Source organism: Pseudorca crassidens, chromosome 14 (genome assembly GCF_039906515.1).
Source record: "Pseudorca crassidens isolate mPseCra1 chromosome 14, mPseCra1.hap1, whole genome shotgun sequence".
Classification (NCBI taxonomy): Eukaryota; Metazoa; Chordata; class Mammalia; order Artiodactyla; family Delphinidae; genus Pseudorca; species Pseudorca crassidens.
In genome coordinates this window covers 72,387,093-72,409,498 of record NC_090309.1, presented here as the reverse complement: position 1 = coordinate 72,409,498, position 22,406 = coordinate 72,387,093, and the positions used below count along the sequence as shown (strand labels likewise).

Sequence of the window (22,406 nt, the reverse complement as noted above, 5' to 3'; positions counted from 1 at the left end):
AAATGTAAGTTTTTAATCACATGACTTTGGCTATGCCAGTCACTCTGTTTAAGAAAAAACTCTTTCCATGCATTATCTCATTTAATCCTCCCAACAACTCTGGGTGCTGGCATTATTATTATCCCCATTTTACAGATTAGGAAACAGATGCCTAGAAAAGAACACTAACTTGCTCAAGGACACACAACTCAGAAGCGATAGAGTAGAATCCCAACCCTTTCATTAAACTTCTTTCATAATTTTTGCCTCTAGATGCATATTTTCAAATCTTTATGCTTAAAAAGCTAGAACACAATAGCCCACTGCATGGACCCTACTGATGCAAAATCTGTGACATCTCAGCCAAACTTCGCCTTACTCTATGAAGAAAAAAATATCTAAACAAATAGCATAAGCTAAATATCCCTAAGAAGATTAAACTGCTGTAAATCATGGAGTGATTTATATACCATTGTCGAATACGTCAGAATCACGAATTAAATGGTGACTACACAAATTACATATCTATTAAAGCAAAGTGCCTGCTGAAAGTTTAGTTATAAATATATCCTAAAGAAAATTTATAATGTAAATATATTCCTTACCATTCTGCAATTAATATTTTGATCATTAAAACTATCCCTTTCCGGGCTTCCCTGGTGGGGCAGTGGTTGAGAGTCCGCCTGCCGATGCAGGGGACATGGGTTCGTGCCCCGGTCTGGGAAGTTCCCACATGTCGCGGAGCGGCTGGGCCCGTGAGCCATGGCCACTGAGCCTGCGCGTCCGGAGCCTGTGCTCCGCAACGGGAGAGGGCACAACAGTGAGAGGCCCGTGTACGGCCAAAAAAAAAAACTATCCCTTTCCTAGATCACTGAAATGTTACCAAATAGGCTTCAATGTACATGATGGTTACCTAACAATTTGCCCCCAAGAGGAAACAGTTTTAAACGGAAAGAAAGTAAGCCAAAGAAAAAGCAACCAGAAACAGCAAACATCTAATGAAATCTAGGTCCTAGAGAAAAAAACAAGAGTTGGTACCAGGAGCCTATAATTATAATGAAACGAAGATATTCAAAAGCCTCCCCCTGTCCCCAAACTTGGTCTCCCACTGGGTAATACAAATTTTAAATGCTAAACACAGATTAAAACAGAGAATCATAATGTCCTTTATAATATATATCATTTATTATATACTTCTACTTTTGCTATTTCTTTAAATCACTTTTTCTCAAAGTAGAATTATGAATTCCTGGAGATCCCTAAGTTTTTCATTACAGTTTTCTAAATTCTGTCTTTATTTCCAGATTAATCTTTAAAAAAATTAATATAAACATATTTTAGATCATCTGGATGACCACGAAACTACAAGTACTGCCGATGCCACTTCAGAGCCCACATCTGCATGTGTGATTACTGTGGCATTGGAAGCAAGAGAGCACGTAAAGCAGGCGTCAGCAAGCTAGAGAAACTATAGTACCTGGACCAGATCTGACCTGCCACCTGTTTTTGCAAATAAAGTTTTACTGGAACACAGCCAAACCTATTCATTTATGTATTGTCTAAGGATGCTCTCATGCTACAACAGCAGAGTCGAGTGTTTTCAACAGAGAGCATCTGGCATGCAACGTCTAAAATAATTACCATCTGGTCCTTTAAGTAAAAGCATGCCAACCCAACCTAAAGCAATAGTAATTAATATTGCATTACTACACGTCTGGCTTTCCCATGGTGCCTGATAAGAAATCCTTTATTAGCTACTTTCTTCTCTGTCTTACTTCTCCACTCTTCTACCAGTATTTCCTAGGATCTAAAAAAAAAAATTTTTTTTTTAATTTGCATTTGAGTCCTTATAGAGCATTTGCTTCTAGGGTAACCCAAAACAAGACAGATTTGATCCTGTAAAACAGACCTTCAAGATGAATTCTGTAAGTGGATCACTCGCCAACAGATGACAAGGATCCCAGTGCTGGTAGTAAGTAGCCTGGTGAGAACCCCTGGTGTGCTGCTGCATGGACAGTACTAAGACTCACGAAGTGGTGGAGCTAGTAAGGGACACAGGTAGAAGAAGATAATTGGCTTATACAATAGCTTTAGCATTTGAGAGAGACAGGAGGACTGGGAATTTTAAAGACAATTAAATGGTTGAGCTTTTGTTAAGTAGGACAGATGCACAGAAGAAAGAAAATGTCAAGGCTTAAATCAGCCAAGTACCAACTCAGAGCATGCTATAAGAGCCAGAGACCTCCATGGCAGCACTTTTTAAGGAACCCTCAGCTCCCACAACTTGAGAGTAGATTGTGCTAAAAATCAGGCTCAAATTCTGTTTATGAAAGTAGACAGCTTAACAAAGAAGACTGAATTCATAGTCCAGCCAAGATTCCCCTGAACCCTACAGGCCTGAAGAGGTGGCTCTCTGCTCTTGCTACAAGGGCAGTCTCCTCTGCCTAAAGTCTATGCAAAGTTCTCATCTGAGATGCATGCCTAGAAAGATGCTGACCCTCCTCAGGATCTGTTTCTACCTCCCTCACTGCTTCTACGCTAATAACTAGGGTCAAGTCTTATATCATCAGAAAGGGAAGGTACTGTCCCTGCTTTGGATGGAAAAGGGCTGATTCATCAAAACAGCTGCTGGACCTGACGATATGCACTAACAGGAACTGGAAGAACATACCTGGGAATGGACCTTGAGAGTGCTGAACTTGAGCCAAGTGTAAAGTAAGACAAAGTTTGTTGCCATGGCGGTACTCAACCCATGACCCAGGATTTAATATTCTGAAAAGGACACCTGGCGCCAGTCCTAATATGCCACTAGACTGGCTCATTTAAGCTGGGCATGGGGGTTTTGGTGGCCTAGAGAAAATGAACTGGAGATGCTGGAACTGCAGAGCAAGTATTAAGGAAACAGTTAATAGGGTGTTCCCCTTCCCCATATCTCCTGGCCTTTACTGAATCCTTCTATACTGACTGACAGCATCTGCATTTTGTTTGTTTGTTTGTCTGTTTAAACAGAGAAACGAGGCTTTCTCTGACCTCTGAAGTCCATTTTGTTCCTTGCATGTCAGGCCTGAAATGCTATAAATTTACCACTCCCTAGAAACAGTCTTAACCAATGATTGACTTAGTTGGTATATACTCTACCTACCTTGCCTCCTAAAAGGGTGTAAATCTGAGGACATGTTTTACACAGGCTCCTAGAGTTCCCCAGTGGGAATAAGCTTCAGTCACCCACAGTGGTAACCTGCTTGATAACAAAACCCTTATCTGCTAACTTCCCTTCCCCATCTCACCTCCCGGTCCCCTGCTGATGTTTGCAGGGATAACCTCCAAAACAAAATACTTGCACGCAAATCCTTGTCTAAGAGTCAGCTTCTGATAGAACTCAAACTAAAATATTAAGTCTTTTCACTTCAACCAAGCTTATAGTTCAGATTTCATAAAATCCAAATGTATGGGGTACACATAAATTAAGATTACTATAAATGACTTCCCCAGGCCTTAGCATGACTCCATTCCAGTGCTCCATGGATCCTCATACCTCCATCTTTGTAATTATGATTTTAACAGTCCACACTCAACAAAGATCTGACCCTACTACCACACCTGATTACATCCTTGTCTTCCTGATATAACTTTAAAGATCAACAGTTACATGAACGTAAACACATGTCTCTTCTTCCTTCCACTTGGACTCCTGGCACTTTGCCTTTTCTGAGCCTCATAATCTAGAAGTAACCAACACCTCCTTATCATTCACTTCACATACTAACTCTGATTTCAAACACTGCCATTTCCTTCCTCATAATCACTCTCACATCCACCCTTTTTTCCCATTTCAACTGCCAAAAATCTTTGTCCACATGAATGTACAAATAAAATTCTCTGACGCCGTGATCTCTGACGCCGTGATCTCAGGACTCTGCAACCCCTTCTTCCTGTGGTTCATCCTGTGAGATCTACTAGGTACATTTATTCAAACGTGTTTGATCTTCACAGGATCCTGATCACCCTACTTAGGGGCTTCATTCCACCCAATTAAAAATAATCAGAACACAAAGTGAAATAAGCCAGACAGAGAAAAGACAAATACTATGTAATCTCACTCATATGTGGAATCTAATAATACCAAAAAAAGTCAAACTCATCATAGAAGCAGAGTAGATTGGTAGCTGCCAGGGGCTGGGGGGTGGGAGAAACGGGGAAATACAAAGCACACAAACTTTCAGTTACAAGATGAATAAATCCTGGGGATCAAATGCACAGCATGGTGACTGTAGTTGATAATACTCTACTGTATATCTGAAATTTGCTAAGAGAGTAGATCTTAAACCACCACCGCCACACACAAAAAAGAATGAGCTAATTAACTTAACTGCAGTAATCACTGCACAATGTATACATTTATCAAATTATGTTGTACACTTTAAACATATACAATTTTATTTGTCATTATAGCTCAAAAAAGGTGGGGGAAAACTCTAACAATATATTTGAACACCTTTCCATGTCACTGAATACTCTTCAAAACCACAATTTTGAATGACAGAATGGAATTTTATCACGATCATTCATCCAAGCCTTGACTGTTGACAATTATTTCCAACTATCTACTTCTGCGAACAATGCAACAGTTAACATCTTTAAAGTAAAATTAAAAAAACGAAGAAGAACCAGAGTACAGCTTTAGTCTACAAAATGAAAGAAGACAAGAGTCCTAGCTATGAGAATGTAAGCAAAGTTTCTTCCATCTGAAAGGAGCTGAAACTGTTAGGTTCCTAGAAAAGATTATTTAATGACCCAAGCCCAAGGTCAAACTGAAAAAATGCACGATTCATGAAAGGAAAAATTGATAAGCTGCATCTTATCAAAATTAACTGCTCTGCAAAAGATACTATGAACAGAATGAAAAGACAAGCCCCAGAGTGAAAGAAATATTTTCAAAACACATATCTGATGAAGAACTTGTATTCAAATTATGAAAAGAACTCTTAAAACTCAACAATAAGAAAACAGCCCAATTTTAAAATGATCAGGGCTTCCCTGGTGGTGCAGTGGTTAAGAATCCGCCTGCCAATGCAGGGGACATAGATCCCACATGCCGCGGAGCAACTAAGCCAGTGCTCTAGAGCCCTCAAGCCACAACTACTCAGCCCGAGTGCCACAACTACTGAAGCCCGCGCACCTAGAGCCCGTGCTCCGCAACAAGAGAAGCCACCACAGTGAGAAGCCCGTGCACCGCAACGAAGAGCAGCCCCCGCTAGCCGCAACTAGAGAAAGCCCGTGCGCAGCAACGAAGACCCAACGCAGCCAAAAAATAAATAAATAAATTTAATGATCAAAAGATCTGAACAGATACCTTACCGAAGAAATTATACGGATGGTAAGCATATGAAAAGAGGTTCAACTGCATTTGTCATTAGGAAATTACAAAGTAAAACAACGAGATACCACTATACACCTATTAGAACGGCTAAAATCCAAAAAACTGTCAATAGCAAATGATGACAAGAATGTAGAGCAACAGGAACTCTCATCCATTGCTAGTGGGAATGCACAGACAGCCTGGCTGGAAAACGGTTTTGCAGTCTCTTACAAAACTAATCATAGTCTTACCATACAATTCAGTAATTGCACTAGGTATTTAACCAACTAAGTGGAAAATGGATATTCACACAAAACTTGCACCCAAATGTTTATACCAGCTTTATTCACAACTGCCAAATACTGAAAGCAACCAAGGTGCCCTTCAATAGGTGAACAGATAAAGAAACTACTACTTTCATAAATGGAATATTATTCAGCAGTAATAAATAAGCTATCAAGCCATGAAAAAACCTGAAGCTTAAATGCGTATTGCTAAGTGAAAAAAGCCAGTCTGAAAAGGCTACATACTATATGATTCCAATTTTATGACCTTCTAGAAAAAAACAAAGCAATACAGCTGGTAAAATAATCAGTGGTTGCCAGAGATTTGGGAAGAAGGGAAGAGGAATGAATAGGTGAAGCACAGGGGAAGTTCGAGGGTGATAAAACTTCCGTATGATACTGTAATGGTGGACACTGACACCACACATTTGTGAAAACCAAAGAAAATTACAACACAGAGTGGACCTTAATGTATGTAAAAAAAATTTTTTTTAATCCTTTGGGGGGGCTTCCCTGGTGGCGCAGTGGTTGAGAGTCCGCCTGCCGATGCAGGGGACACAGGTTCGTGCCCCGGTCCGGGAAGATCCCACATGCCGCGGAGCGGCTGGGCCCGTGAGCCATGGCCGCTGAGTCTGCGCGTCAGGAGCCTGTTGCTCCGCAACGGGAGAGGCCACAACAGTGAGAGGCCCGCGTACCGCAAAAAAAAAAAAAAAAAAAAAAAACAAAAAAAAACACCATAGTAATCCTTTAGGGGGTCAAAGAACCCCAGAATGAAATGGAGAATATAACAAAACAATCTAACTGTATTACAAATGTATGAAACAGCCTCACTGAACGGTGGGGGGAAAGTATAGTAACCTAAGTAACTCTAGAAGTGAACAGAGTCTGTTAAAACTAAAGGCAAAATAAAATATATATAAGTACTGTACTCTGGTTTCCCACAGGCTATGGGTTAAGAATTCTAATACTGCTATGCATGTATGCATAACTGAACAATTAAGTAAACAGATGGCAGATGGTGAAGTGTGAGGTTACAGATAAGCAAGGTGAGAAGCTATAATGATCCAGGTGGTAATGGAATGGATTACAATTGGAGACATCAGTATACCTTCATGGTTTACTCAATATAGATATATGGATAGTTACATATAAAAGCATTTGTAGGTATGTGTATATGCATTAGTATACACATATACATGTCCTTGCTCTGTCAACTGAGAGGGCCTAGAAACAAAAGTATCCCAAAGCACTCAGCACATTTAGTGGCCACATTTTTGTTTATACCACCATTCTTCAATAAAAGGAACTAGGGCTCCTCCGAGAAATGCCTGACGCAAGAAATATACACAATGAGCCTGGAGCACCTTGTAGTATAGAAAGTAAAGAAGTCCTGGGAGGAACAAAACCATATGATAGGGGTATATCAAAGGGACACAGAGGCTAACTGAAAGAGCTCCCAATGGCCAAAGTGGGAAAAATTTCAGCAACAAAATAAAGTAGTATTAAATATCCTTAAGTTGATACTGATACATGAGAATGAAGAATCAACAAATATCCTGTACAGAAAAATTCCAAATAATTGACATGGAGACTCTGCCCTGAAGAAGGTGGAACATAACTCCTCCCTCCTTAAGTGTGAGCTGCACACAGTGGCTTCCTTCCAAAGAGGTGAAGGGGGAGGGGGAAATAACTTGACAGTGGAGAAACCTGATAAACACTACCTCAGCTAGGTGATCAAGTACAACACCAACAGTGATAAATTATGCTGACAGTATGGACCCTTGACACGATGTGATGAAAATGGCATTTTACCTCTGTGGTCTTCCTCTCCAAAACCCATAAACCCCATCTAATCATGAGGAAAACATCAGGCAAATCTCAATTGAGGGAAATTTACAAAATACCTGACCAATACTCCTCAGAAGTGTCAAGTTTCATCAAAAACTTGACCAGAAAAAGCCAAGAAACCGACAAACCCAAGAGAAGTCTAAGGAGAGGACAACTAAATGTAATGTGGTATCCTAGATGGGATTCTGGAACAGAAAAAGGCCATTAGGTAAACGCTAAGGAAATCTGAAGAAAGTATGGATTTTAGTTAATAATGATGTATCATCACTGGTTCATTAACTGCAAGAAATGAACCATACTAATGTAAGATGCTAATAACAGAGGGAACAGGGTGTAGGATACATATAGAAACTATTATTGTTCAATTTTTCAGTAAATCTAAAACTGTTCTAAAAAAGTAAAGTTCATTTTTTTAAAGACAGTACAATTACATATTTCTTCTCCTTTATTCTCTTAACTGACTTAAAAAACAATTGCTTTTTAATACAATATAGATAAAACAATACAATACAATATAGATAAAACAATAAAATTGTATTGTTGGGCCTGTAACATACAGAATTCTTTAATAAGACATAATCTTAAATGTCTCTGTACCTAACCACAGTGCTTTAAAATAAGCAAAAATTGATAGAACTGAAAGGAGAAAGAGACAAATCCACTTATACTTGGAGACTTCAACACTCTTCTATGATCAATACACGTAGCAAGTCGAGATGAATATGGAAGGACTCAACTTCACCATCAGCCAACTAGATCTAATTGACATTTGTGGAACAACCCACCCAATAATGACAAAATACAAATTCTTTACAAGTGCACATAAAACATGCATCACCAAATTCAGAAAAGCAAAGTCCTCTGGAGGTGGAAGTAGAATAATGTGACTGCAGAGGAATACCAACTCTATTAGCTATGATTTATTTATTAGGCTGGGTTCTGGGTACACTGTACTACTATTCTTTATGCTTTATATGCCCTATTTCATAATAAAATTTTAAGTCATTAGAGTATATTCTCTGGTAAACCTTTCCTTTAGTGGTCTGGAGGGTTAAAGAGGCAGGTCTCCATACATTTTATTATTAAAATGGACTACACCAAAAACCATAACCTCTGAACTTTTATCGAAATATACAGAAACGCTCACAAACTCCATAACTTGGTATAATATTTATTATTTCAAAACCTCAGCAATGTCTTCTACGAGTATGCCAACAGTATTGCTAACAAAGGATGGATTTTTAGTTTGTCACCAAACTAAAATTGTTATTTTTGTCTATGTATTATTTCAGCCAGTTTTACTAAAACGGGAAGAAGAAAAGTTTATGGCTTTTTGTCTTTTACTCCTGAAGTAAGAAATCTCCAAAGAAATTTCCAAAAATATATCATTAAGTTAATAAAATTTTAAGACATTAATCAGGGACCTCTCTGGTAGTCCAGTGGTAAAGAATCCGCCTTCCAATGCAGGGGGCATGGGTTTGATCCCTGGTCGGGGAACTAAGATCCCACATGCCTTGGGGAAACTAAGCCCACGCGCCTCACCTAGTGCCCAAGTGCCTCAAACTACAGAGCCCACACGCTCTGGAGCCCGCGTGCCACAACTAGAGAGAAACCCTTGAGCCACAACTAGAAAGAAATCCGCACGCCACAACGAAGAGCCCGCATGCTGCAACCAAGACCCGACACAGGCAAAAAAAATAAAAGATATTAATTAGCACACAACTATAATCATCACCGAAAAAAGCTCAGTAAGTTTGTCTTCATATTCGGAATGCTTCAGTTTAAAATATCTCAACTGACCATATTAGCCTCATAATATCATTAAGCAAATACCTTAAGGCCCAATATACTCAATGGTATATATAAACCCATACATCAAATAGTATTTTTAACAATGTTAAGGGTTTTTTTGGGGTTTTTTTTAGTGATTCCTTTTCAATCTGCTTAGACCATTATTGTTTTGTACTTTGCATGTGACTGAAAACAAGCTCCTAATATAAATAGAAGTACCAGCTCCGTTTGTTTCCTGCTGTTCATGTGTCCTTGCATTAGCACTTCAGTCTTCAGTTGAATCTGAAACTTCAATCCGCAGGTTCTTTGCAGGAATCTTTTTAAACCCTTTGTCTATTCATTCAGCAAGCTTCATTTCATGCAAATCAGATAATATAATCTGAAAGATCCCTAAACCAGGTAGAGGTTAACTGTAGTATGTCCAAATAGAATGTAAGCAAACAAATAAGGAGGCTCACACTGTCGGCCCCTCCAGGTTGTGGCGTGCCCATGATCCTCCCTTCAGGTTACCTCACTTTCCGTACCTGATGTATATCATCAGACATACAGACGGAGTAAAGTGTCAAACTATGATTTAAATATTAGTAAAGTTAATTGCCCTTTTTTTTTTCTTGTTATTCCCTGCCTAGAAGATCATTTTGCACGCCTCCCACTTTGGAAACCATTACTCTTAAAAAAAACTAGAATGAAAAGATGAGACTGAGCTAGGCTTGAGGAGCAAATAAGGAATGTGAATGGCAGAATCAGATGAGGAAATTTAGAGCCTAAGTGGTTAGTTAACTTGGCCTAACATTCCAAAGCTAGTAATTCGTGGAGTAGGCAACCAATCTGACAATAAAGCCTATTCTCTTTCCACTGTGCCACATCACCCCCTCCAGGGCAAACACGACGACTCCAGGACTCAGGAAAGAATACAGGTCCCCAAGCCCTGGTGCTGCGCAGACCTTAGGTCACAGTTAAACAGGGTCAGGAGGCTAGTGCAGCAAAACGTCTGGACCCTCATTAGCCCTGTCAGGGAAGCAATGTGTTCCAGAGCTAGACTAAGTCTGCAGGCAGAAGTTAAGTAAATCCCACAGTAAAGACTAAAGGAAAGAAAGCAGGCTCTAGAAATGTTTCCAGAAAGTCTCTATACTACACCTAAGTGTTAAGTAACCCTCACTTCCCCTGAATCTTTTTGTTAATGTCTTAACTTCCAGCTCTTAGTTACTTCAAAGCACCTAGGTGTCAAAACTTCTTGTGTAAGTTCATTTTCTGCCAGCAAAACTCCTGTCAGTTTTTCTCTGGATGCTCCTTAAATTCAGAAGTCAGAGATCACTGTGCTTGTCACTAACACGTTCTTAACTGGAACTAATCAAACTCCCCTATAAGAGAACTAACTTCCTTGCTTATTTCAGGAAAATTCTCAACTATCCTTCCCCTAATACTTCTTTTCTTTTCTCTTCTCTTTCAGATTAAAAAAAAAAAAAAAAAAGCCAGGGAAAGTAAACATTGGTAAAGCCCTAGAGATTGGGTTTTTTGGTTTGTTTGATTTTACAAATCTGAAAAAGTTCTCTACGTTCCAATAAAAAATATTCAGTGACTGCACTCCATCACTACAGAGTTCTGAATAGCAAATACAACCTCCCAGGGCTGTGGTAACTGGTGTTTTTGATTTTGACTGGCAGCTAGCGGGATCTTAGTTCCCCAACCAGGGATCAAACCCAGGCCCCCTGCAGTGGAAGCGCATAGTCCTAACCAGGAATCCCCTGTGGTAACTGTTAAATAAATTATGTAAAGCATTTAGCACAATGCCTGGCACAAAACAAGAGCCTAATAAATGTTAGCTGCTATTATTATTATTATTGATATTATTATGTAACTACCCTCTTGAATGATGCCTAGACTAGAATTCTATTGGCAAGACTCTTTTTCCTTAATTTACAGTTTTTCTGATTTACTTAAAAGTATAAAAATATAGAGCTGGAAGAAGAGAAAATACTTTTTTATCAATCATTTACAACATTTTAAATCTGGAATAGAGGGACTTCCCTGGTGGTGCAGTGGTTAAGAATCTGCCTGCCAATGCAGGGGACACGGGTTCGAGCCCTGGTCCGGGAGGATCCCACATGCCGCAGAGCAACTACCGCCGTGCGCCACAACTGCTGAGCCTGTGCTCTAGAGCCCACGAGCCACAAATACTGAGACCGTGTGCCACAACTACTGAAGCCCACGCGCCTAGAGCCCGTGCTCCGCAACAAGAGAAGCCACCGCAATGAGAAGCCCGCACACTGCAACGAAGAGTAGTCCCCACTCGCCGCAACTAGAGAAAGCCCGTGCACAGCAACAAAGACCCAACGCAGCCAAAAAAAAAAAAAAAAAGTCTGGAATAGAGAAAGGGTTTTAACAAAATTGAAAGGCGGTAAAAGAGCTAGAAACGCCGTGTGCCCAAGGAATCAGAAAATAGAATATAAGAAAATTGGGGCAGGGGAGTTCCCTGGTGGTCTAGTGGTTAGGACTCAGCACTTTCACTGCCATGGCTCAGGTTCAATCGCTGATCAGGGAACTGAGATCCTGCAAGTCACATGCCGCAGCCAAAAGAAAAAAGGAAGGAAGGAAGGAAGAAAACTGGGGGAAAGTAAGGCACAAAAAGGAGAAACAGACACCTCTAGTCTGCTAAAGACAAACCTCATAGTTTTTCCTAAAACCTGCCATGGGCTGCTTAGTTCATAAAGACGAAATTTTAGTTCTAAGCAAAGATACTAAACTACTTACCTAATAAGCAAATATTAAAACCATATGAACTGGGCTTCCCTGGTGGCTCTGTGGTTAAGAATCTGCCTGCCAATGCAGGGGACATGGGTTCGAACCCTGGTCCAGGAAGATCCCACATGCCGCAGAGCAAATAAGCCCATGCGCCACAATTACTGAGCCTGTGCTCTAGAGCCCATGAGCCATAACTACTGAACCCATGTGTCACAACTACTGAAGCCCACTTGCCTAGAGCCCATGCTCCGCAACAAGAGAAGCCACCGCAATGAGAAGCCCGCGCACCGCAACGAAGAGTAGCCCCCGCTCGCCGCAACTGGGGAAATCCCACGCATGCACAGCAATGAAGATCCAATGCAGCCAAAAATAATAAATAAGTAAAATAAATAAATTTATAAAAACATGAACAATAAAGAAAAGAGTACATTCTTGAAATGACACAAAGCTTTAGTTTTCATAGTCATATTTCAGGAAAAAAGTATCCTTGTTAGTTATTTCTATAGTTATAGTTAAAAAAAAAAAACCCTAAACGGTGTTTTAAAAAGATATATAAGAATTACTTTTTCAAATGACTTTGGAATTAGTGAAAAAAATAAGACCAATTAAATGTATTCCAACCTAAATCAAATTATTTGTATTTCTTTTTGATCACATACGCAGCATGCAGCCTTCATACCAAAATCCTGGATGTTAACAAAATTTCATTTCTAAGTTCTCATATCTTTAATTTCAGTTAACATGTTGGTAGTAATGATTAATTATGAGCTACAAAAACCATAGGCAAAGCAATGGAGAATCAGAATGGAAGGGCTTGGAAATACCCAGGTCTCATATTTTGCACATCCAAATAAATAAAATGTCTAGTCTCAGGCTATGGTTGTACTTCACAATAAAGGCATGGAAATAGAAACCCAAAACCCCTAACCCCTGGTCCATTATACCACCTTTCTATATGTGAAGACACTAGGATAATTTTTCTGCCTGTGGTCTGTAGGTAAAATTTCATAAACAATAAATTAAAACCACAAATCCAAAACTTAAGTGCACCAAAAGATCCTATTTTTTTTTTTAAGTTTTAAAAGAGAAGCCACAAACTGGAAGAAGAACTTTGAAGCCATCTATGTGAAATATTAGCATCCAAAATGTATTTTAAAATTATAAATCAATCTGAAAAAGACAACACAACAGAACAGGTAAATGATGAAAACCAGCAAATCACAGAAGAGGAAAACTTAAGAGCCAATAAAAACATGGAGCAATGTTCAAACTCATTAGTAATCAGAAAAACATGTAAGATTAATATAATAAGATTGCATGGTACATCCAGCAGATTTGTAAAAATTATAAAGCCTAAAACACCAACGGGTGACAAGGCAGGGAAGGAACACACATCGCTGGTGTGAATGTTAATTGGAAAACTACTTCAGAGTGGAATTTAGCAATACACACGGAAGTTGAAGATGTGCATGGCACACATACCAGTAGTTTACTCCTAGTACACACTCTAAAAAACATGCATGTGTACACAAAGAGACGTGACAAGAATAGCGGCATTATTTGTAGTAACAAATAAAATCAGAACACATTAATTGCCAATCCACAGAAAAACATAAAACTGTGATATACCCAATAACAGAATCCTATTCAGTGAAGAAAATAAATGCACTAGAGCTACATATATCCATATGGATAAGTCTCACAATACTGAGAGAAAAAAAAATAAAGTTATAAAAAGATATAATTAATACTGTTAATATAAAGGGGTTTTTTTTAATGCAAAACAATATACATTTTAGGGCTACTTACATATGTAATAGAAGTATGAAAATATGTACAAGAATGAAAAGTATCAAATGCAGAATAGTGGTTCCCTCAGAAGGGGAGGAGAATACAACTGGGAAGCAGTAGGGGTTCAACTTTAAAAGGAGCCTAGTGTCTTAAGTTAAGTGGTGTGTACACAGGTATTCACAATTTTTATTCTCTATACCTTTTTGAGGGCCAATATTTCACAATATTTAAAAAGTTAAAGGAAAATAAACTCAAGGTCCAAGCAACATAGTTTACTCCGGAGCCCACATGCTTAACCATGACACTATTTATTCTATTTTTGTTTGTGCAGTTAAAAAAGGTTTAGTCATTTTAAGAAACTGCTCAAGGACATGTAAAACGTCACACCAGTAAAAAGCAATGAAGTACCTGACTAAAGGAAAATTTTCACACAAATCATATTGGAGACACAAAGTGGTCATATCACCACACGCAGGAATCATGTGGGTAAGCCAAAAAAACAAAACCCAAGTTGAACTTGGTACATAAAAGTCTTGTTTAGAGAGAGCATATAGAAAGAATATGGGCTTTGAAGTTGGACCTGGTTCAAATATCACTCCTGTCACTGATTAGCTGTGTGGCCCTAAACAAGTTTTAACTTCTCTGAGCTCAATTTCCTCACCCAAACACTGGAGATACCATACCTAGCTTCCACAGTGGTAAAGATTACAGTGTAGCCATTATCTATGAAAATCTCTTGAATACAGTAGCCTCACACTAAATAACAGTTGTTATTACTTGCAGAAGAAAGTCTCTCTCTGGCAAGAGGAGACAGAGCAAGCAGAGATAAAAATTAAAAGGAGAGAGTAAAGAGTCTAGAAAAAGAAGCCAGGAAGAAGCCTGAATGGTTAGGGACTGAAAAAGTCCTTATAGAGTCCCTAAAGTTACTCCCGCCCAAAAAAAATTTTTTTTACTGTACACTATTGGATTATAGTGAGGCTTAGTTACAGCAATATTTGGTCCAAACCTAATTATTGCTGAAATGCCATAATGTATAGCATATATATATAATATTATAATATATAGCTTATACGTAATATTGTTAATATACAAAAATTCAAGATCAAAATGTGTTTTCTTTAAAAGTTCATTTTTTGGTTGTTAAAAATGTATTAACAAGTAAATCAAATACAATGTATCTGTTTCTCTCAGTTATCTGCAACTCAGAAAGGTCTGTCCTACTCTTAACATATTAAAGAGAAATCAATGATAATTTCAACAAATGCCAAAAAGCAATAAAATTCAACACCCAGTAAAAATATAAACCAAGAATAGAAGGAAACCTCCTTAAACTGACAAAAGACACCTACCAGAAACCTTTAGTAAGTATCATATCTAACAGTGAAACACTGGAAGCATTCCCATTCAGGAAAAAGATTAAAATGCCCATTATCATCACTGCTATTCAACTTTTGCACTGGAGGGTCTAGGCATTGCAATAACACAGAAAACAAGATAAGTGGTATCAAGTTTAGAAAGAAGCCTGGTCAATTAAGTCTTCTAGTCAAAGCAGCCCAGTAAGTAAACACTTCAATGCATCCCCTCTGCTCCAAATACACAGTAATAGATATGTTTAAATATATTTTTTAAGTTACTAAAAAGGCTCAAAAACAAGACAACCCTCCACGTGGATCAGAAACAGAACAGATACACAAAACTGTGAGCAGGACTGAAGCTACAGGCTTGCTGGACTCTGAGTCTAGAAGCAGGTGTATACTTCCTTCAGGGCAACAGTGACAGAGTGAAAGAGGTGGAGAAACAGGAGACATCTGAGCCAGATTCACTGCTTAAAGCCAAGGATGAGGCTAGAGCTGAAAGGAAGTGAAAAAGTACTGCTGTCAGTCTCTGCCTAGAACTATGGTTTATGTGGTGCTCTGGACTCTGAAAAGTGAGAAGATAAAAACACAGCCTCATGACCAGGAAATGAACCAAGACATTCACACACTCTGTGAGCAGATCTAAAATAGCCCAAATTACCTCAAAGAGCAGGACCCTGACCATTATCATATCTGATTTCTTGACTAGAGTCCAATCAGTGGAAGCACCTGAAATATCGCCACACAGAGAAGGGTGAGCACAGAAATAAGAGAAACAAAAGCAAAAGTACTCACCCTCAAATAAGTCTGTAAATCAAAACTTCAAAACACATAAAGAGGGCTTCCCTGGTGGCGCAGTGGTTGAGAGTCCGCCTGCCGATGTAGGGGTCACGGGTTCGTGCTCCGGTCTGGGAAGATCTCACATGCCGCAGAGCGGCTAGGCCCGTGAGCCATGGCCGCTGAGCCTGTGCGTCCGGAGCCTGTGCTCCGCAATGGGAGAGGCCACAACAGTGAGAGGCCCGCGTACCGCAAAAAATATATATATATATATATAAAGAAGTATAATGCTAAGAAAGACAGCCAACAAAAGCAACAATTAGAATATAAATTCATACCAGATGCGGTTTAATTTTACAGAACAGTCTGACAAAGATTTTTTTTTAAGTACATTTAGGGTGCTAGGATATACAATTTTAAAATTATTGGGAATGCAAAATTGGACAGGCAGTTTCTTACAAAGCTAAAGATACCTTTACCACACGATCCAGCAATCACGCTCCTAGGTATTTACCCAGGAAAGCTGAAAACTTATGTCCACACAAAAACCTGCACATGAATATTTATAGAAGCTTACTCATAACTGCCAAAAACTAGAAGTAACCAAGATGTCCTTCAATAGATGAATGGATAAACAAACTGTGGCACTTTCATATGATGAAATATTATTCGGCAATAAAAAGAAATGAGCTATCAAGCCAAGAAAAGACAGAGGAAATGTAAAGGCATAATGCTAAGTGAAAGAGACCAGTCTGAAAGCCTAGAATACTGCATGATCCAAGCCATATGACACTCTGGAAAAGGCAAAACTATAGACACAAGGCTTCCCTGGTGGCACAGTGGTTAAGAACCTGCCTGCCAATGCAGGGGACACGGGTTTGAGCCCTGGCCGGGAAGATCCCACATGCCGCGGAGCAACTAAGCCCATGCGCCACAACTACTGAGCCAGCGCTCTAGAGCCCGCGAGCCACAACTAGTGAGCCCATGTGCCACAACTACTGAAGTCCACGCGCCTAGAGCCCATGCTCCGCAACAAGAGAAGCCACCGCAATGAGAAGCCCGCGCACCACAACCAAGTGTAGCCCCCGCTTGCCGCAACTAGAGAAAAGCCCGCGCGCAGCAACAAAGACCCAATGCAGCCAAAAATAAAATAAATAAATTTATTTTAAAAAACCAAAAACTATAGACACAGTAAAATGATCAGTTGTTATCAGCTCAGCAGGAGGGAGGGGGGAATGAATGGGTGGAATACAGGGGATTTTAGAGCAATGAAATTATTCTGCATGATACTGCAATGACATTACATGAAATGTCATGTGATAACATTTTGCATTTGTCAAAACCCATAGAACTGTACAACACAAAGAGCAGAAGCCTAATATAAACCATGAACTTAAGTTAATAATAATGTATCAATATTTATTCATCAGTTGTAACAAATGTATCACACTAATGCAAGATGTTAATAACGGGAAAGTGCCCCTGAAGAAGAGGGGGTTTATAGGAACTCTCTGTACTACCCACCCATTTTGGTCATATTCAGTTATGCACATAATTTTTTTAATATCATGGACAGTTCCACTTCTGGGTGTATACACAAAAGAATTGAAAGCAGGGATTTGAACAGATATTTGCACACCCATGTTCATAGCGGCATTATTCACAATAGCCAAAAGACAGAAGCAACCCAAGTGTCCATTGATGGATGAATGAATAAGCAAACATAATGTATGCATACAACAGAATAGTATTCAGCCTTAAAAAATAAGGAAATCCTGGGAATTCCCTGGAGGTCCAGTGGTTAGGACTTGGCGTTTTCAATGCCGAGCGCCTGGGTTCAATCCCTAGTCAGGGAACTAAGATTCCACAAGCCTCGAGGGGGGGGGTCAAAAAAAAAAAAAAAAAAAGGAAATCCTGACACATGTTACAATATAGATGAACTCTGAAGACATTATGCTAAATGAAATAAGCCAGACACAAAAGGACAAATACTGTATGATTCCACTTATAGAAGGTGCCGAGAGTAGTCAACTTCACAGAGACAGAAAGCAGAATGGTGGTTGCCAGGGGCTGGAGGGAGAAAAGAATGCGGAATCAGTGTTTAATGGATACAGAGTTTCAGTTGAGAAAGATAAAATGTTCTGGAAATGGACAGTGATGTTTATACAACAATGTAAATGTACTTAATGCCAAAGAACTGTACAATTAAAAATGGTTAAAATAGTAAATTTTATGTTGTGTATATTTTGCCACAATAAAAAAAAATGAGGGAAAGTGCTGAAAAACTGGTTTTCCAAATTAAAAAATATATATATCACTTCATTACACCATATAGAAATTCCACACAGAAAGCAAAACTTCTTTTTTAATTTTAGAAGAAAATACAGATATATAGAATTCACACCCTGGGGTAGAGAAAATTTACTTAAACCAGACACAGAAACAAATTTTGTTAATTTAGTGTAAAATTTTCCATAAATATAACATTAAAATGTAAAACTTGTATACAACTAAAGACATTGTTAACAAAAGGAAAAGGCAAGCCTCAGACTGGCAGGATGCTTTGGCAACACATAAATCCAGCAATGAATTAGTATCCAAAGTAACCTAACTGCCCCACAGTTAGTGGAGGATACATAAACAGTGATTTAAGTCTACAACTGAACACTACTCAGCTTTTAAAAATAAATGAACCAGATCCACAAGTGGCAACATGGTTAAACCTCCATCAATTAATTTAAAGCATGCACCCCTTTGACCCAGCAATTCTACTTTTCATTCACTGCAGCAATGGTGAAATGGCAAACAGCTTTAATGGACATTAATGAGGAGAGGATTAAATAAACTACAGTACAATATATACTATGTATGGTATTGTGTAGTAGTCAAGAAGAACCAGGTAGATCTTTATGTTCCATCATGGAAAGATCTCAGACATTCTGTTAGGAAGAAGTTGCAGACCAATGTCTACAGTATCATGTCATTAATGTGGGCATCGGAGGAAACCCTACTTCTTCCCGTATTATCTATATATAGATGAAAATGCATAGAGAAAGGTCTGGAAGGATCACAACAAACTGATAACTGCCGTTTTGGTGGAGAAGGGAGTGGGTCAAGGAGCCTTGTATTCTGTCTGTAATGTTTGAGCATTTAATAAGACAGTGTGCATTCACGAGCCATTTGCAGAGCTGCAGTACACAGCCCCAGACTGCACAATACAACTCCAGGAGCTGCCATTCACAGCACTCCGATGTGAATGGCATCCCCTAAAATTGGGCAGTATACTTCCTGCACTAGATGCCACAGCCCTGATACTTGTATAACTAGAAATAAATAAAATGAGAGGTGATGAGAGTATTTACTGCAAACCAGCATGAGGGAGTTTCTACCGTGATGTAAATTTCTATATCTTGATTGAGATAGTGGTTACAAAGTATAGACAGTCCCCAACTTACAGTGGTTTGACTTTAGATGGTGCGAAAGCAATACACATTCAGTAGAAACTGTACTTCAAATCTGAATTTTGATCCTTTCCCTGGCTAGCAATATGCAGTATGATACTCTCCCGTGATGCTGGGCAGCGGCAATGAGCCACAGCTCCTGGTCAGCCGCAAGAGTAAACAACCCAGATACTTACAACCATTCTGTTTTTCACTTTCAGTACGGTATTCAATAAATTACACGAGACATTCAACAGTTTATTATGAAATAGGCATTGTGTTAGATGGTTTTGCCCAACTGTAGGCTAATGTAAGTGTTCTGAGCATGTTTAAGGTAGGCTAGCCTAAGCTATGATGTTCGGTAGATTGGGTGTATTAAATGCATTTTCAACTTACCATACTTTCAACTTACAGTGGGTTTATCAGACAAAACTCCACTAGACCAGCTCTGCACAGGACATCTGTGCAGACACCAGTAAAGCTGATTTCAAAATAAATGTAAATTAAATATATAAATAAATAAAATACAGTATCACTGAGAAAACCTAGAACAAGGCATCCAAAATTACAGGACCTAGGCATCCCAAAATAAGAACTAGTAGACACCTGCTGGTTGCACTCTTAAGTACACAGTCATAAAACTAAAGAGAAATTAACTTAGTTCTTCAAGGCTTACTACACAATGCCAAATTTGAATTAATATTTTATTTTTATATAAGGAAACCTAGGTCCTGAGAGATTTATACTAAAGATATAAAACAAGTGGTAACTTGGCATTCTATTGGTTTTAAATCTGATTTCCTAACTAAGTAGAAATTTTGTCTCTCACACATAGTGGACACTCAAAAGCCTTGCCAACACTACCTTGACTACACAATCCCCTTCAAAAGTAATTCCACTTATGTACGATAAAAATTCTCACAGAACTCATAAAAGGTCAAGTTTTAATTTGGCAGGCAAAGTAACCCAACAGGCACTGCAACCCAGGCAACTGAAACAGCAGCCTGGAGCTCGAGAGTCCAGAAATCCAACCAAGGCAGAAAAAAGGCAGAATCCCAGCCCTTACAGAAGAGCAGAGGTACATCCTCTTATGACAGATCTAAGATCCAAGAACCAAGATAAAAATGAAAAAGTGTTTTCTAGACAAAAGTACTCTCCTTCCTCAAGTGATAGAAACAGGCCAGAATGGGATGATTTGAAGCAAGGGCCCAAGGAGTAAGCTCCTGGCAGCCAACATGCAATAAAGATGTGAAAGTGGCAGCATGACCACAAGATATGACAACTCCATCACCTTAGCCATCACTTTAAATGCCCAGACCTAAGAACCTGGGTTACCTCACACGGGAAAAAAAAAAAAAAAAAAAAAGAGAACCGGAGGAACAAGGGAAGTCCATTCAGCCATCCCTAACACCAGACTTATCAATAGTGCTCTGTGTAAAATAGAGCAAAACCTTGCTTGGTTCATTCATTCAGGCAATAATACGTAGGTATTTAGTGCCTGCTGTGGGTCAGGCACCGTTCTTGTCACTGAGGATTTAGCAGTTAATAGTCATGGAGCTTCATTCTACCCGGGAAGAAAGGTAACTTCTTTTCTCTTTCCAATTTCCGTTTCCCTTCTCTCTCTTTAAATGTTACGCAGAAGTTCCTTCAAAACTCTCCCAAGTACCTCCCACAAGCTTCTTTGACCCTCCTGCTTTAATCCTCAAAGCAAGCAATTTTATGGCTCCAATTTCCCAATACTGGGGAAAAGAGACCTAAAGTGGATGAGACAAAATTCAATGTTGCTTTGTACTTCATACGCATACCTTTACAACCGAATTGCCAGCACTTAAAGAGCAAATGATGGTTGTGTTTTACACAATTTTGTGGCCCCAGTGCTGACCACGGCTCTCTCCCCAAGGTACCTAACCAATAAACGTTTGCTGAGGCTGCTGGAAGGTCTCCCTAATCCCAAGGCCTGGCACAGGAATTTAACAGCAAGCATTCGTTAGCTGCATCCTTCCTCCTCTCAGGACACTTTCCTTTAACGGGTGACCTCGGTGCACAGGTTCACTGATAGGTGCCTCGGGAAATAGTGTTTTGAGGTGATGTGAAATAAATTCCTTTCCCTCTGCCAGGGCCTGCCTGCCTCACCTGCCCTCTGCCAGGACCTGCCTCCTTCGCCCCCTTAAACACCTAAGGCAGAGCCTCCTCCCTGCGAGCCGGGCACGGGCAGCATCAGCCCTACGCCCGCACCCCGGCTCGGCGCCCTACGACCAAAGCGCGCTCGGGACCCCGGAGCCCCCTCCGCGGCCCGGGGCTCAGAGCCCGGCAGTGGCGGCCCGGAGCTCCGCTCCATCCCCCGCGCTCGCCCCTCCAGGTCCGGGCGCGCGGCGCCGTCTCCCCTCACAGCGCGCGCTGTGCAGCGGCCCCGGCTCCCCGCGCGCCGTCTCCGCCGCTCCCGGCCCTGCACCCCCGCAGGCTCCCGAGGTAAGGGCGCTGCGCGGGCTCCTTCCCGCTTCTCGCGGGCGCGAGGCTCTGGCACCGCGCTCCTCTCCCGCAGCCTGCGGCGGCCGCCACAAACCCCCGCAGTACTCACTTCCCGGCCGGAGCTGGGGGCGTCAAAAAGGTCTCCGGCGGCCGCAGCCTCCTCCGCCTCCTCCGGCCCGGCCTCCGAGGCTGAGGCGGTGGCGGCGCCCGCTCAGGCCCCGGAGCCGCCCCCGCGGCGAACGTTCTCAGGAACCCGGCTCGCGCCGCTTCCCCGCCCGGCACGCGCAGCGAGCCCGCCCCCGGTGCGAGGGCGCGAGGGCGCGGGGGCGCGAGGGCGCAGGGCGGGGGCCGGGCACGCGCCGCCTGCGCGAGCGCGCGGCTGGGGGCGGAGCTTCCGCCGCGCCGAGGAGGGGGCGGGCCAGCGGGCAGAGTTCCCCTCGAGGCCCGCCCCCTGCGGCCGGGTTCCGGGCGGGCGGAGTAAACTTGCCCCCTGCGGGCTTTTCCCGTGAGCCAGCTGTGGGCGGCGGAGGTGCGTTCCAACTCCACAGGTATGTGCCCCGCCGGCTGGATG

The 22,406-nt window shown here is 40.8% G+C and overlaps 1 protein-coding gene across 16 annotated transcripts in view; it reads right to left on the bottom strand.

Annotated features, from left to right (window-relative positions):
• Nucleotides 1-22,147, bottom strand: part of DTNB (dystrobrevin beta) — a 255,173-nt gene extending 233,026 nt beyond the window's left edge. For 10 of the 16 annotated variants that reach the window (XM_067703528.1, XM_067703523.1, XM_067703520.1 and 7 more), the window contains exon 1: nt 21,945-22,145. The gene's annotated coding sequence lies outside the window, so the exon portion shown is untranslated. Of the gene's footprint in view, nt 1-15,944; nt 16,020-21,944 lie in introns of those variants that run through there. The other 6 variants (XM_067703515.1, XM_067703518.1, XM_067703519.1 and 3 more) reach the window with 4 other exon arrangements.
• Nucleotides 22,148-22,406: the final 259 nt, after the last annotated feature.